The sequence below is a fragment of the Procambarus clarkii genome, chromosome 12 (assembly GCF_040958095.1).
Source record: "Procambarus clarkii isolate CNS0578487 chromosome 12, FALCON_Pclarkii_2.0, whole genome shotgun sequence".
NCBI lineage: Eukaryota > Metazoa > Arthropoda > Malacostraca > Decapoda > Cambaridae > Procambarus > Procambarus clarkii.
In genome coordinates, this window is record NC_091161.1 from 4,321,417 (window position 1) to 4,336,949 (window position 15,533).

Consider the following 15,533-nt stretch of genomic DNA (forward strand, 5'->3'; position numbering starts at 1 on the left):
CAAGACCTTAAGTAAGTTAAGGGCTTTGAAGCATTCAACTCGAAGGTAAGAGATAAGGGGGTGATTAAGACAAGCAAATATCAAAGATTAACCCAAAAAGTTTAACAGAATCCTTTATAAAAGAGGATTACTATAAAGAGGACAAAGTGGGGTCGAAGAACGACCTGCTTCCGAGTAAAGGTCATAGCACAAGTCTTAGTTGGAGAGAACTTGAAGCCATGATTGGTGGACCAGGACGACATGGCATCAATCGCAAGTTGAAGCCGCCATTGGAGAAAAGGCGAGTCATCACCTAGACAGCAGAGGGTAAGATCATCAACATAAGAGATCCGAGAAAATGCCAGAGGGATGGGAGGAAAGAAGACCATTGAGGGTTACCAGGAAAATAGTACTGCTCAGAACACAACCTTGAGGTACACCTTCATATTGCTGAAAAGAGGCAGAGGTTCCCTTAGAATCTCATTCTAAGGGAACGACAAGAGAGGAAGATCTTGAGTTAGAGAGGGAGATTGCCATCAAGGCCAAAAGAACAGAGTTGGAACAGAATGTGGTATCTCCAGGTGGTGTCATACGCCTTTTCCAGGTCAAAAAGGACTGCAACCATGAAGGTCTTCACAGCAAAGGTAGTACAAACATAGACCTCTAAGTTCAGGAGGACATCAGTCATGCAGCAACACTTGCAAAAGCCAAATTGAGAAGGAGAGAGAGGGTTCCAAGAACCATATCAGACAGACACTGACCATACATTTAAAGAGGTTGCAGACACAACTCGTTAAAGCAATGGAGCGAAAGTCTTTAGGGAATGACCACTGAGAACTAGGTTTTCAAATAGGAAGAATAACCCCCTCAAGTCAGTCCTCGGGAACTGAAGACAACTCCCAGACACTGTTATAAACATTCAGTAAATACTGAAATATGTATGGAGGGAGATGTCAAAGTATTACATAATGAATATCATCTGTACTTGCCGCTGTAGAGCCACAGAAGGCCAGGGCAGACTGGAGTTCTGAGAGAGAGAGAGGAGCGTTATAGAGAAGATGAAGAGGTGTTTGAAAATCTAAGTGACAAGATTCAAGAAGAGGCTTAAGAGTAAGGAAAGGCGGAAGATGAGAATCGGAGCTAACAGTTGAAAAGTGTGAACCCAGTTCGGTTTTGACCGAGACCGGATCTGCCACAATAGAACCACAGAGGTGAAGAACTGGCAAGACATCTGGAAAAAACTTACCCACTACCTTGCAGATTTCCTCCCAGATCAGGGGCAGAGGGGTGTTAGACATAATAGTGGATATGAAAGATCTCCAACTCTCACTCTTAGTCGTACAGATGGCCCTACGGGCCACCACACTTGACTTCTGGCGCAAAAGCAAAGAATCAGGCGTCCATCAACAACGGTGTTTCTTCCAGGCCGCAGGCTTACAGTGGACAGCCTGAGCACAGGGAGCATTCCACCAGGGAACACACTTCTGTGCGCCCCAGGAGGTAGAGCGAGGAACAGAGCTGAGGGCAGCATCAAAAACTGTGTCATGAAAGGAGGAGGGGGGCTCGGGAAAGAGGAAAATCAGAGAGGTCAGAAAGAGTAACACAAAGGTAAAGAGGTTCCAAACAGCCTTGTCAAACTTCCACCTAGGGAAAGAGAGGGGAGGGTGAGAAGAAAAGTGAGAAGGATGGGGAAAAGGTCACTGTTATGTAGGTCATCAAGAACCCACCAGGTGAAGTCCATATAAAGAGAAGATGAGCAGAAAGTTCAATACAGGAAATGGTGGGAATCAACATGAGTGGGTTCACCAGAATTCACTAGTTATAAAGGAAGAGAAGTGAGCACAAATGGTTCAAGAAGGCGTCCCCGAATGTTTGTCAGAATATCTCCCCAGAGGGTATGCTGACAGTTAAAATCATCCAAATGGAGCACACGCTCTGGTAAAAGAGTCCAACAAGTGTTTAGGATCATGAAGAGAAAGTGTAAAATTTTAGGGGAAATAAACAAAACAGACTGTATACCATTTACTCACAAAGATACAGACCACAAAACACTGAATGGGTGACTGAAAAAGTTGAGGGATGAAGGGAATATCAAGACAGATCAAGAGAGCAGTAGAGTTATGCGCAGTAAAAGCTGGAGGGAAAAAGAGAAAGTAATAACCACGCCAAGTAAGTTTTATTGTTTTCTTTTGGGAGGGAGTTCTTTGGTTGTTCTACCTCTTCCCCTCACTTCATTACACACACAAATTACAATAGCGTGATGCTTCAATGAACAAATCCACAACGCCGTGACGAGGATTCGAACCTACGTCAGAAGAGGTAGAACGGCCTATTGACATAGCTAGAGTGCATGGAGGGAGCTGTGTAAAGCCCTGGTTTGTGTCTCGGAGACGCTGCAGGATTCAAGTAAGTTCAGTAAAACTTCTGGTTTCAACTCTTTTTACCATGTCGTACCTCAGTCGATAAGGCAGCGTCTGGGATGATCTCGGACATAGGTTCAAATCCTCGTCATGGTCCTTGTGGATTTGTTCATTGATGCATCACGCTATTGTGATTTCTGTGTGTTTTTGACAATATTCAAATGACTCTTATGCTGTATGAATCCTAATGTGCCTTATTAGATTCGATTTTTGTGAAAAGTCTTTTTGACATTCTGAACAGTGATATGGTTTCTCTCCTGTATGAATCCTCATGTGATTTATTAGATCCAATTTTTGTGAAAAGTCTTTTTGACACACTGAACAGTGATATGGTTTCTCTCCTGTATGAATCCTCATGTGTGTTATTAGAACTGATTTTCGTGAAAAGTCTTTTTGACACACTGAACAGTGATATGGTTTCTCTCCTGTATGAATCCTCATGTGATTTATTAGATCCAATTTTTGTGAAAAGTCTTTTTGACATTCTGAACAGTGATATGGTTTCTCTCCTGTATGAATCCTCATGTGTATTCTTAGATATGATTTTTGTGAAAAGTCTTTTTGACATTCTGAACAGTGATATGGTTTCTCTCCTGTATGAATCCTCATGTGATTTATTAGATCCAATTTTTGTGAAAAGTCTTTTTGACACACTGAACAGTGATATGGTTTCTCTCCTGTATGAATCCTCATGTGTGTTATTAGAACTGATTTTCGTGAAAAGTCTTTTTGACACACTGAACAGTGATATGGTTTCTCTCCTGTATGAATCCTCATGTGATTTATTAGATCCAATTTTTGTGAAAAGTCTTTTTGACATTCTGAACAGTGATATGGTTTCTCTCCTGTATGAATCCTCATGTGTGTTATTAGAGATAATTTGTGTGAAAAGTCTTTTTGACATACTGAACAGTGATATGGTTTCTCTCCTGTATGAATCCTCATGTGTGTTATTAGATATGATTTAAGTGAAAAATCTTTTTGACATTCTGAACAGTGATATGGTTTCTCTCCTGTATGAATCCTCATGTGTGTTATTAGATTTGATTTAAATGAAAAATCTTTTTGACATTCTGAACAGTGATATGGTTTCTCTCCTGTATGAATCCTCATGTGTGTTATTAGATTTGATTTAAATGAAAAATCTTTTTGACATTCTGAACAGTGATATGGTTTCTCTCCTGTATGAATCCTCATGTGTGTTATTATATCCGATTTTTGAGTAAAGTTTTTTTGACACACTGAACAGTGATATGGTTTCTTTCCTGTATGAATCCTCATGTGTGTTATTAGATTTGATTTTCGAGTAAAATTTTTTTGACATACTGAACAGTGATATGCATTCTCTCCTGTATGAATCCTCATGTGTGTTATTAGATTTGATTTAACTGAAAAATCTTTTTGACATTCTGAACAGTGATATGGTTTCTCTCCTGTATGAATCCTTGTGTGTGTGTTATTAGCCATAATTTATTTTTAAAGTCTTTCAGACACATTCTACAGTGATATGACTTTTCTCCTGAACGGTCACTTATATAAATTTTGATATTTTTGAAAGTAGTTTAGACAATGTATTTACTTTTTTTCTCTAAATGTTTTGTATGCTATTATGTGAGATGTTTTCATAATATAATTTTGAACATTCAACACTGATGACATTTTTCTTTTGAATAAATATTTGTACAGTTTTCTTGATTGTATAAACCTTTACAGCTATTTGATCCAAAAAGCAAGTATTATCTAATGAAATATTCTACATTTCATTAGTTAAGTCTTGTAGACAATTATTATTAGTATTTGTCTCCTTTATAAATTGTTGTGTTCTTTATAAATCTTAGTAATATATTTGATATATTTTAAATGCATGAGCTTTTATTTATTACTAAAGCAAATATTGTTAAGAGATGCCAAAAACACTTGGACTGTCGGATACATAAATAATTCAAGTAACTACATAGCAATCAGTATAGAGTAACCAGAATAGAGCACACAGGTTATAGTGTTAACTCTGTTGTCAACAGATGGCACTCAATATCAGATAAGCAATTGGAATAATCTAATTAACTTTTGTAGGAATATAAAGCAATTTAATTACTTGTCAAAGACACAAGAGAATGGAAAAAAGTTACAATATGTAAACCACTGGTATTATTCATAAATAGTAAGATAATATTGTGCTTATTATATTATAAAATGTGCTAGACATAAAATATACTCTACAATATTTCCTGTGAATCAGCAAGTGTAAAAGCAAACATACAAATCTACGTCTCCACATGCGTTCACCAGCAGGAAAGTTAGTGTCCGTGTATAACTTTGTAAACATTACAAACAAATCCTGTGGCAATTTTTTTTTTTAAGATTTAACAAAATGTCTTTGTATAGGAAAATTAAATATATTATAAATTTATTTATAATTATACTGATTTATCATACTGTACATATAGCAACAGCAGAGAGGGATGGTTTATTATAAATACAGCCACAGTATTAAGATGTTTCACTACAGAACCTTATTACAAATGTGACCACAGAATTTGGGATGTCTTATTATAAATTTAACCACAGAACTGAGGAATGTCTTATTATAAATATAACCACAGAACTGAGGAATGTCTTATAATAAATATAACCAAAAAACTGAGGAATGTCTTATTATAAATATGATCAGAGAATTGAGGGATGTTCTCTTATAAATATAACCACAGAACTGATGGATGTCTTATTATAAATATAACCACAGAACTGATGGATGTCTTATTATAAATATAACCATAGCAAGAGAGTCAGGTACAGTGGACCCTCATGTGGTTTGTCATTTGCAAAAATATACGTATGTGATTTTTACAAGAACTTACTGATCCAATGTACCATGCACATTGTTATTTTTAAATCCCCAATACAGTCATGTAAATATGTGAATAAATAAATAAATTCTGAGCATTAAGAACACTGATATATTATCTTATTTGGAGAGCCTTTTGAGCTTAAGAGCAAAATACCTAAGAAAAAAATCATAATTACTATACAGTATAAAGATTATTTATTTTAAATGCTTTCTCAACATTTACAATGGCTCACATAGGAGAAACAGTATGTAATGTTTTAAAACTTAAAATATATATTAAACTTTTTTATATTAGAACCTGATAATAAAAATAATTAATTTGAAAATCTTAAAATGTTTTCTTGCCAAACAATAGTATTAAAAACAATACTGTACCACATACACAATGAACTAATAAATACTGAGATTTTAAAATTAATGATACACCAAATTTAATTTAAATACACATTTCCTTTGTTACCATAGTGCATGAGATGTTAATAATGCATGACATATTGATAATACATGTAGTCATTCATATGAGTGTGCTGAAGACAGTCTTACCCATCTACATGTAGTATTTCTTACACCATAATGTGTTTCATAATACTGCTGACAACATGTATGCAGTATATCTGACACTGTGTGTGGATGCTGACACTGCAGGTATTATTCAACACCACTGGGTCCTGACACTGCAGGTATTATTCAATGCCACTGGTTTCTGGCACTGCAGGTATTATTCTTCTGGTGACCGTAGGAGCTGTGAAAGAAAGGATTGAGAGATTACCAAGTCGTTTTAAGTCAACAAATACCAAATACAGAATCTTTTAAAGCTAGTAAAGATTTCCCAAATAGGATTTTTTTTTAATAATTCCAATACTATAATGGTTCTTTCTCCAAATAAAACAAAGATATACAGTATAGGTAAAATATATCAGCCAGCAGACTTCAAACAGGTACAAATCCCTGCGCACAGGAATCTTAGCAGATACAGTATATGGAAAATGGCAAACATAATTCCAATCTACAAAAATGGTATCCAAAAAGACCCTCTAAATTATAAACCCGTATCATTGACAAGTATGGTAGTTAAAACATTAGAAAAAAATAGCTAACACCAAATGGGTTGATCCATTGTTGTTAACACAACAATGGGTAGAACACCTGGAGAATACAATAATGACATCATAATGGACAGACGGTATGGTTTTCGAACAGGAAGATCCTGTGTAACAAATCTACTTACTTTTTATGAATCACAGAGATTCTACAGGAAAGAGATGGTTGGCCAACTGTATCTGGACCTAAAAGACCAGCATTGATGTAATGAAATGCCATCTTCTGGGTGAGACCAGAGGCTCCCTGGAGCTATCCGGGCTGATATGAGTGAATTAGACCGTGGCATCAGCCAAGTGAATGGAGTTCTTAGGCCTAACAGGGACCACAAACCAGAGCCTAGGCCCCCCTCAGAGAGGCACGAGGAGCAATGGCCTATAGAAAGCCTCATGAGGTTGGAAGCATTCTATGTCTGCCATCGACCAAGACAGGCACCAAAGAAAGGTAGGTACCCCAAAGCAAACCCTATCTGATTAAAAAAACCAGCGTTGAATGTAATGAAACGCCATTTTCTGGGTGAGTCCCGGAGGCTCCCCGGAGCTATCCATGGCTGATATGGATACCCTAACTATTTTGCATCAGTCGATGTGGGTGGCGTTCTAGGCCTACCGGGGACCATGAGCCAGAACCTGGCCCCCCTCAGAGGCATGGGGAGCAATGGCCCATAGAATTGCACATGTGATTTGGAGCATTCTACATCTGCCATCGACCGGGACAGGCACCCAGAAAGGTAAGCGCCACAAAACAAACCCTTATTCTGGTTAACAACAAAAATCGACAAACGAGTGGACAGAACTCCCCCAGAAAAAATAAACTAACAAGCATGACGTCACACGAGCCTCGCCGCCGCATGTCTGCGCAACTCCCCCCTCCCGGGAGGGGGAAGGGGGAGCCCCAGACCCCCCGCGCCGGTGATCCCTGCCCCAGTTCTGAGGCTGGATATCAAAACCGCGAAAAAAACGCCGACCGGAGGGCGGGAGGGTGCCGGGAAGCCTCTGGGACTTGCCCAGAAAATGGTGTTTCATTACATTCAACGCTGGTTTTCTGGGGGGCGCTCCTACGGCTCCCCGGAGCTTATTCACCAAAGACTACCTAAGAAAACAAGGGGACATACCCGGGAGGCGGTCGGTGAACCACACCTCAACACGAAGTTGAGACAACCCAAGGACCCCTCCGGAAAGCAGCAGGCACATCATTCGCCAGAAAAACGGAGAACAGCTGCAGACGAAGAGACCTATGACCACGACCACAGGAGCCAAAAACCACTGCGCCTGAGAAGAGCATGAAGCTCTGCCACACGACCCCCAGAGGCCAATGCCAACATAAAAAGAGAGCCGAGGCAAAACAAACCTGAACCGAAGGAGCCACAACAACCAAGGAGAAGAAAAACAGGAGAGCACCCGGTCCAAAGACCAGAATGGTACAGGCAGTGCATGAGCAGGCCGGAGGTGAAACAATGCACGAGACAGCCTGCGAAACGGCACAGAAGGAACATCGATACCGAAAGCTAGCAGCAGAAACCAAGGTGCCAGACCCAGGAACGGTCCCAAGTGCCTCTACATCCTCCGCAAGCCAATCCTATGACAGCCCCAGGAGGGAAAAGAAAATGCAGGACCAAAACCAAAATGCCACAAGCATGCAAGTCCACCGCCACAAGTGCAGCCGACAGGGAAGGAACCCGCATAAGGAGCCGCCCCGCACCAACATCCCGCAGAAGAGCAGGAGTGAAAAGACTCATTAAGAGGAGCAAAATCGCCCCCAGGAAAACGAGTAGCGCCGAGACAGCGCTAAGAGAAGAGATATGAACAAAAGAACAAGGCCAAACACCCAGAAACTGCCTGGAATAGGACCCACAAGCCCTAGAAAAGACCGGAGGGAAGCTCAACCGAATGACGACAGACGTACCAGAAAACGGGAAGGAGCAAAACCGTCCCGAACCTTCGAGAACAAAAAGAAGCACACACAAAGGACGAAGGCACAAAAACCCCATCACACCCGAGACCAAAAGTCATGCAGAAACCCCAAGAAGAGGGGGACATGACGGAAGAAGGCCCGTCCCGGAAAAAAGGGGCGAAGACCGTAGAAAAGCACCCACCGACAGGACGGAAGAAATGGGCACAATGGACAAGGAAACCGAGCCCAGGGAGGGGCCGACGCCCACAAAGCACGTGCGGAAAGGGGGGAACAGAAAAACCCCACACCACAAAACTGCAAGCCCCGCCCAGAGGGGTAGAAATACCCCGGCGGGGACCAACGGGGCCTGAGGTCCCTCACGTTAGCCCCGCCCCCCCCCCCCCCAGCCCCAGGAACCCACCCTGCAGGCCCTGGGGCCGAGCTGTCCCCCCTAAGCCCCAGCGTCAAGAAAAACCCCGGGGCAGCCGTGAAAAACACTAAGGAAGGAAGCCCACTAGGCTCTGGAACTTGAACCAAAATCGGAGGATAGGAGAGGGGCGAGACGAAGACCCCAAGCTCATCCCCAGCCAGCTCAACGAGGCGAGGAGAATGAGGACAGGACAGAGAATCCAAGGAACATGGAAAAACCAGGCCCGGCACAGCAAGACCGGCAAGGAAGGAGGGCCCCAGAAGGAGCACGGAAGGGCCGAACAAAATGCCACAACCAACCCCGACACGCAGCCGCAGTACCAAAACCGCAGCAGAACGTCACCACACTCCCCGAGGAAGCGACAGAGAAGATAAAGATAAATCGGAACATGAGTGGCACACAAGGGGACACAGGCGGAAACCGAGCACCCAACTGAGCCACAGGGACGGTAGAAGAAACGTGTGCAGTGGAACAGGCAATCGAAGGAACACGTTAGGCAGCCCAACTAGGGCTGTCCCCATACACAGCCCCAAGAGCAGAAATGAGAGCGCCCATGAAGCACAGAATCCGCTCGACAGGCGAACGACAGGGGAGAGGCGGAACCAAAGAGCCAGAACCCAATCCTGCAAGCACAAGGAGGCGAGCACAAAACACCCTCCACACAGGAAAACGTACCACCGAACAGGCACCCCCACTGTTGCACCATGGAACAAGGTGCAGGCGGGGCCGCGAACTCCAGCAATGTTAGACAAGCACAGGAGAGGGGCAGGAGCCGTCTCAGAAGGGCCAAGAGGCCACCCGCAGACACCCGTGAACCGAGGAAGGAATCAGGTGGAGAGAACAAGAGCTGCCCTGTATGGGCTAATAGCCCTGCAGTAGGCACCTCGGGTGGTACGGTCCACGTTCTCAAGTATGTATGTACACTCATTCCTACTTCCAAAAACAAAAACAGCGTCAGGACGAAGGAGACGCCATACTGCACCAACCCACCTGCAGAACATAGGCTCTGAAGGGCCATGACGCAAGCCTATGAGTCCGTAGCCGCCGGAAGCGGCCAGGGCGCCCATGCTGGAGAGGAGGAGGGGAGCAGCGAAGGAGGCTCCCCACCCTAGAATGCAGGGAAAAAACCTTGTGACTTCTCCACAGCGGCACTCCAGAACACCCCCAAAGCAACGGGGCACGGATTGGATTAAGAAAAGAGCGAGAGGCGAAGCCCCCTGAGAGAAATGGATGCAGAACAACACGTGTGCACACCGCCTGGAGCCAAAACAAACTCCCACGGCGCATGCGCAGGACGCGAAAGAAAAGTAGCCCAACAAGGCGAGAAGTAGCCCAACCGGCGACAAGCAGCCCAACCGGCGGCAAGGAGCCAAACCGGCGGCAAGGAGCCCAAACCGGCGGCAAGGAGCCCAAACCGGCGGCAAGGAGCCCAAACCGGCGGCAAGGAGCCCAAACCGGCGGCAAGGAGCCCAAACCGCTACAAGGAGCCCAAACCGGCGACAAGGAGCCCAAACCGCTACAAGGAGCCCAAACCGCTACAAGGAGCCCAAACCGCTACAAGGAGCCCAAACCGCTACAAGGAGCCCAAACTGCTACAAAGGAGCGCAAACCGCTACAAAGGAGCGCAAACAGCTACAAGGAGCCCAAACCGCTACAAGGAGCCCAAACTGCTACAAAGGAGCGCAAACCGCTACAAAGGAGCGCAAACTGCTACAAAGGAGCCCAAACAGCTACAAGGAGCCCAAACAGCTACAAGGAGCCCAAACAGCTACAAGGAACCCAAACAGCTACAAGGAACCCAAACAGCTACAAGGAACCAGTATGGAGGCAAATTCCGGGACACACAGGAGGTAAGCCGCAAAGGCCAACCGCACCACAGGCGAAGAGATGCGGGTAGCCGAAAACCTCCGGAAGACGGAACCGAAAAACCACAGAGACACAGAACCGATCCGGGGAGGAGCAGAACCCAAGCCCAAATCGTACGCAGAAGGGGGAAAGAAAACCCCACTCCTCGCAACAGTAAGCCCTGCTCAGGACGGAAATCCAGGCGGGGTGCAATGGAGCCCAAGGCCTCCCCCTCCCCAACCCCAGGAGCCTCTACAACAGGCCCCAGGGCCGAGTCGCCCTCCAAAGCCCCGGCCCCACAAGAAAAAGCCGGGGCAGCTGAGAGAGCTGGAAGAGAAGGGGCCCACTGGTCAGACCCCGGAGCATCGGCCGGAGGAACAGACTCAAATGCCTCCGCAGCTATCCCGGACGGGGCAACCCCTGAAACTGCCCAAGTCTCAGAACCTCTAACCCCGCCCCGACCCCGAAGCCTGCAGATGCGTAGGGGCCGGAAGCAGGAGGGAGAAAAACAAGGAGAAGTGGAAGGAACCAAGGCCGAAGCGACCAAAACCCCCAAGTCTGGGTCCCTACACAAAGCGGGGCAGCATCGAGGCATCCAGGGAAGCAACAAACCCGAGCGCGTTGCAACAACCTACCTTGCAACGCGCGAGCTGCCTGCAGCCACAGGAATTCATCAGCAGACTGGGTGAATGGAGTCACGAACAAGCAACAAAGCTCGCAGGACTCATGGTCGAATGTGTCACCGACCCAACAGGCAGCATGACGGAGGCAAAAAACAAGGAGTCACCCTAAGACAAAGGGACAGAGCAACCCTCAACTCGCACAAAGCGAGAAGGGACGCAAGGGTCTCCACTATCGGACCCGAGAGCCCCCAGGGTGGGGGGGGTTCCCAGGGCTCCTAGACTGGGTCTGCTAAGGGTTATCCAAGGCAGGGCACTGCCAACTGGCGCCCCAAACTACCAAGCAAACTGCTAAAGCTGAACCCACGGGACGTGTCCACCCGTGAGGGCGAAGCAGGGGGGTGCCACCACACAAACAAACCTAACATAAAGTGGGGGGGGGGGGAACACAAGGCAGACCCCCCTACCAGGCAAAAACAAATATAAAAGAAAAACCACACAAGTGGACAACGTACCCGGAGGGAACAGAGCCGGCCGCTGTCATAGGTGAAAACTAGCTACGCAGTACCCTGCGCCCCACCAGTGCTATAACTACCATGTACCCCAAGGTAAACAAGGGAGGAAAACCCCCAAACACTCGGGGCGGCTAAACGCCAAGCAGCAAAAAGCCAACAGAGGTAGACCCAAGGTGATTTGTGGAAGGCAACCCCAAGCCCCAAGGGTGGTACTTACAGGGCACTCAGGGAAGGTGACCTCAAGCACATGCAGGCCGAGTACCTGAGAATACTACTCCCAGCTCACACGACCACCGTAGGAGCAGCACTGCAAAGAAGTCACAGCACTGAGACAAGACCGGAGCTGGAGCCACACGACCGTACATTATTCCATCAGCCGAGGAATTCTGGCGGGGATCGCCGGTGCAGGGGTCTGGGGCTCCCCCTTCCCCCTCCCGGGGAGGGGGGAGTTGCGCAGACATGTGGCGCGGCTCGTGTGACGTCATGCTTGTTAGTTTGTTTTCCTGGGGGAGTTCTGTCCACTCGTTTGTCGATTTTTGTTGTTAACCAGAATAGGGGTTTGTTTTGTGGCGCTTACCTTTCTGAGTGCCTGTCCCGGTCGATGGCAGATACAGAATGCTCCAAATCACATGTGCAATTCTATGGGCCATTGCTCCCCATGCCTCTGAGGGGGGCCAGGTTCTGGCTCATGGTCCCCGGTAGGCCTAGAACGCCACCCACATCGACTGATGCAAAATAGTTAGGGTATCCATATCAGCCATGGATAGCTCCGGGGAGCCGTAGGGGCTCCCTCCAGAAATTGCTACTGAAAGCCAAACTGTTGAGAAGAACTCTCCAAGCTAAAAACGAACAAACGAGCATGATGTCACAACCATCTCCGTGCCACTGTCAGTGCAGCTCCCCACTTGTGCAGAAGGGGAAAGGGGGAGCTCCAGACCTCCCACACCGGCTATCACCCCCAAGTTCAGAGGCTGGATGTCAAAAACTGTGAAAAACCTCCGACCGGAGGAAGGGAGGGTTGCCGGGAAGACTCCGGGTCTAACCCAAAAAATGGTGGTTCATTACATTCAACGCTAGTTTTCTGGGGGAGCCCCTTTGGCTCCCTGGAGCTACTTAACCAAAGATAAAAACAAGAGGGACTTTCCCGGGAGGAGGTCGCCACTCGCTCCAGGGGCACCATCCAAGTGCCCGCTTCCAAGAGAAGCCGGATCTGGGACAAAGAAGTCATCCAAAAGCAGGAGCAATAGACCCAGAGGTTCAGATGGAACAAGTCCAGAATGTACCGCAAGTCCGCACAGTCTCGTTTCAGAACCGGAAACAGGCGGGAAACTGACCTGAGGGATGAGGACTTTTGTCCACACCCAAGCAAACCCACTCCAAGATGACCCAACAGAGAGAGAGAGAGCCTGCCCTGCCAGCTCCAAGCCCCCCGAAGAAGGAGGGGCCACCGAATGCCACTGCAAGCCGCATGAAGAGACCCGAAAAGCCGACAAATCGTGGGACCAGGCGTGAGCAAACTGCACGAACCTCTCCCCCCCAATTGCCTCGTCAATAGGATGACCAACGAAAGGGCCAAAGCCCCTTATGAAAAGCCGATAGATGAGCAGAGCAATTACCGCTCCAACCAGACGTCGTCGGCCCGGAAGGCTGTTTCGACTCTGAAAATGGCACCACTGGCATACCACGACAAGAGGAACCTCGAGCCCTGGGGCATGACCCTTTTGGGAAGAAACCCCACGGGCCCCCCTAAGAACCAAAAAGTCCAACATGGGACGACAACTAGAAACCTCCGTTTGCAGAAACTGCACCACCGCATACTCTGCAAACAGAAAGGACAAAATGGGCATAGAAAACCTAAGAGCCAGAGCTCAAGCGGATTCTAAGGATTGAGCGAGCACCGCCTGATGGCACCCAAAACGAGAAGCAAAAAACAGAGATACTGCCTCCCTCAGGATCGGCACAAACAGCTTCAACAAGGCAGCCGATGCCCGCACCACTGTGACCAACGCACCAGAACTAGGAATCAGCAACCAACGCCTCCATGTCCTCCTTAAGCCAATCCGAAGACAGCTTGAGAAGGGAAAAGAAACGCAAGACCGAAGCCTAATGGTCACGGATGAGTAAGTCCTCAGGAACCAGGGCAGCCGAAAGGAAGGGAACCTGCACGCGAAGCTACACAGGCCGACATCCCAAAGAAGGACAGGGATGAACAAACAAGCAGTGAAGCGTTCAATCTCGCCCCCCCCCCCCGGGTAAATTTGAACAACTGTCAGGGCCTCTCGCCACTGAAGCATGTGGGACTGACAGAATGTATGCCATACCGCCATTGAAAATACAGGCTATTTTGCCAAAGAGGACGACTCCGGAACCTCGTAACGCACCCAGTAAGGAAAGGAAAAACCAATCACAAATGAGGCAGGATCCATTATCGAGGCACAATCCAGGTCGCGCAAGAGATGGCCTCGAGCCACAATGGCCTCCTGCACCTAATGGGGCACGATGCGGGAAGCCGAAAACCTCCGGAAGTGAGGGACAGAAGTACCAGAGGGATCCCGGGGAGGTGTTGATGCTATATCAAAATCGTATAGGGAGGGAGGGGATAAGAAAACCCCACCCCCCTGCAACAACAAGCCTCGCTCATAGGGTACCAACACCCAAGCGGGGTCAAATGGAGCCCAAGCCCCCTAAGTCAACACCCAGAAGAGTCCACCGGAAAAGTTGGAACAAACAGGGCCCATTGGTCACACCCAGAAGCACCGGCTGGAGAAAAAGGCTCGAATGCCTCCGTCATCACACCAGAAGGAGCATCCCCTGAAACTGCCCGAATCTCACCACCAACTAAACCCTGCCCTGACTCTGAAACCCTTAAACACTTCAAAACTGGGTGCAGAGGGTCTAAGAACAGCAGGGAAAGGACAAGGGAGGCATGGACGAAACAAAGTTGAGGCGATAACAACCCCAAGTTCGAATCCCTATATGCAAAACTGGGCAGGCTCGGGGCATCCGGGTTAGTAACCAACCCAGCGCACTGCAGCAACCTAAAACATGCAAGCAACGCCGAAGTTGCCTGCACCCGAGTATTAAGATCAGTGGATTGGATGAACTGGAGTACAAGCAAGGAACACCACTCGCAGGACTCCGGGTCAAAGGTGTCACGGACCCAACAGGCAGCATGAGGGAGGCACAAATTGGTGATTGTCATCCTGAGACAAGGGGACAGAGCAACCCTCAAACTCACACGAAGTGAGATGGGACCCAGAGGATGCATCCATCGGACCACGGAGCCCTAAAGGGGGTTTCCAGGGCCCTTACATGCTCTGCTAAGGGAAGCCCAGGCAAGATACTGATAACTGGCACCCCAAACTATCCAGCGAACTACTAACAGTTGAACCCTCGGGAGGTGTACACTCACAGGGACCTAGTAGGACCACCAATTTATATAGAAGGGGTACCAACACCAAGGGGCAGACCCCCACCAGGCAGGAAACAAAAATAAAAGAAAACCCCTGCATGAGGGACAACGACCCGGTGAAAACTAGCTGCACAGTGCCTTGCGCCCCTACCAGTGACAAAACAAGTGGTGCAAGAAACACCCCAGCTGACACCAAGGGCGGGCAATTACCGAGAAGCAAAAGATTCTACAGAGGCAGACCCCAAGCGACTTGTGGAAGATAACCCCAAGCCACAAGGGCAATACCTACCGGGCACCTAGGGAAAGGAACCCTAGGCATATGCAGCCCCGAGTACTTGTGAAATTACTCCTGGTTCACACACCACCACAAGGCACAGCACTGGAAATGATTTGAGCTCGATCAGGGCATTAGTCAATGGAGTTCAGCCTACTGGGGACCATGAACTAGAACCTGGCCCCCTCAGAGAGGTACA

General features: G+C 47.4%; 1 long non-coding RNA gene across 1 annotated transcript; it reads right to left on the reverse strand.

Annotated features, from left to right (window-relative positions):
• Window positions 1-4,529: 4,529 nt before the first annotated feature.
• On the reverse strand, window positions 4,530-12,044 carry LOC138363849 (uncharacterized). The gene is made up of 2 exons (XR_011228163.1): window positions 11,866-12,044; window positions 4,530-5,989 (listed from the first exon to the last, which is right to left on the reverse strand). It is a non-coding gene; the product is annotated as an uncharacterized lncRNA (long non-coding RNA).
• Between the last annotated feature and the right edge of the window lie 3,489 nt (window positions 12,045-15,533).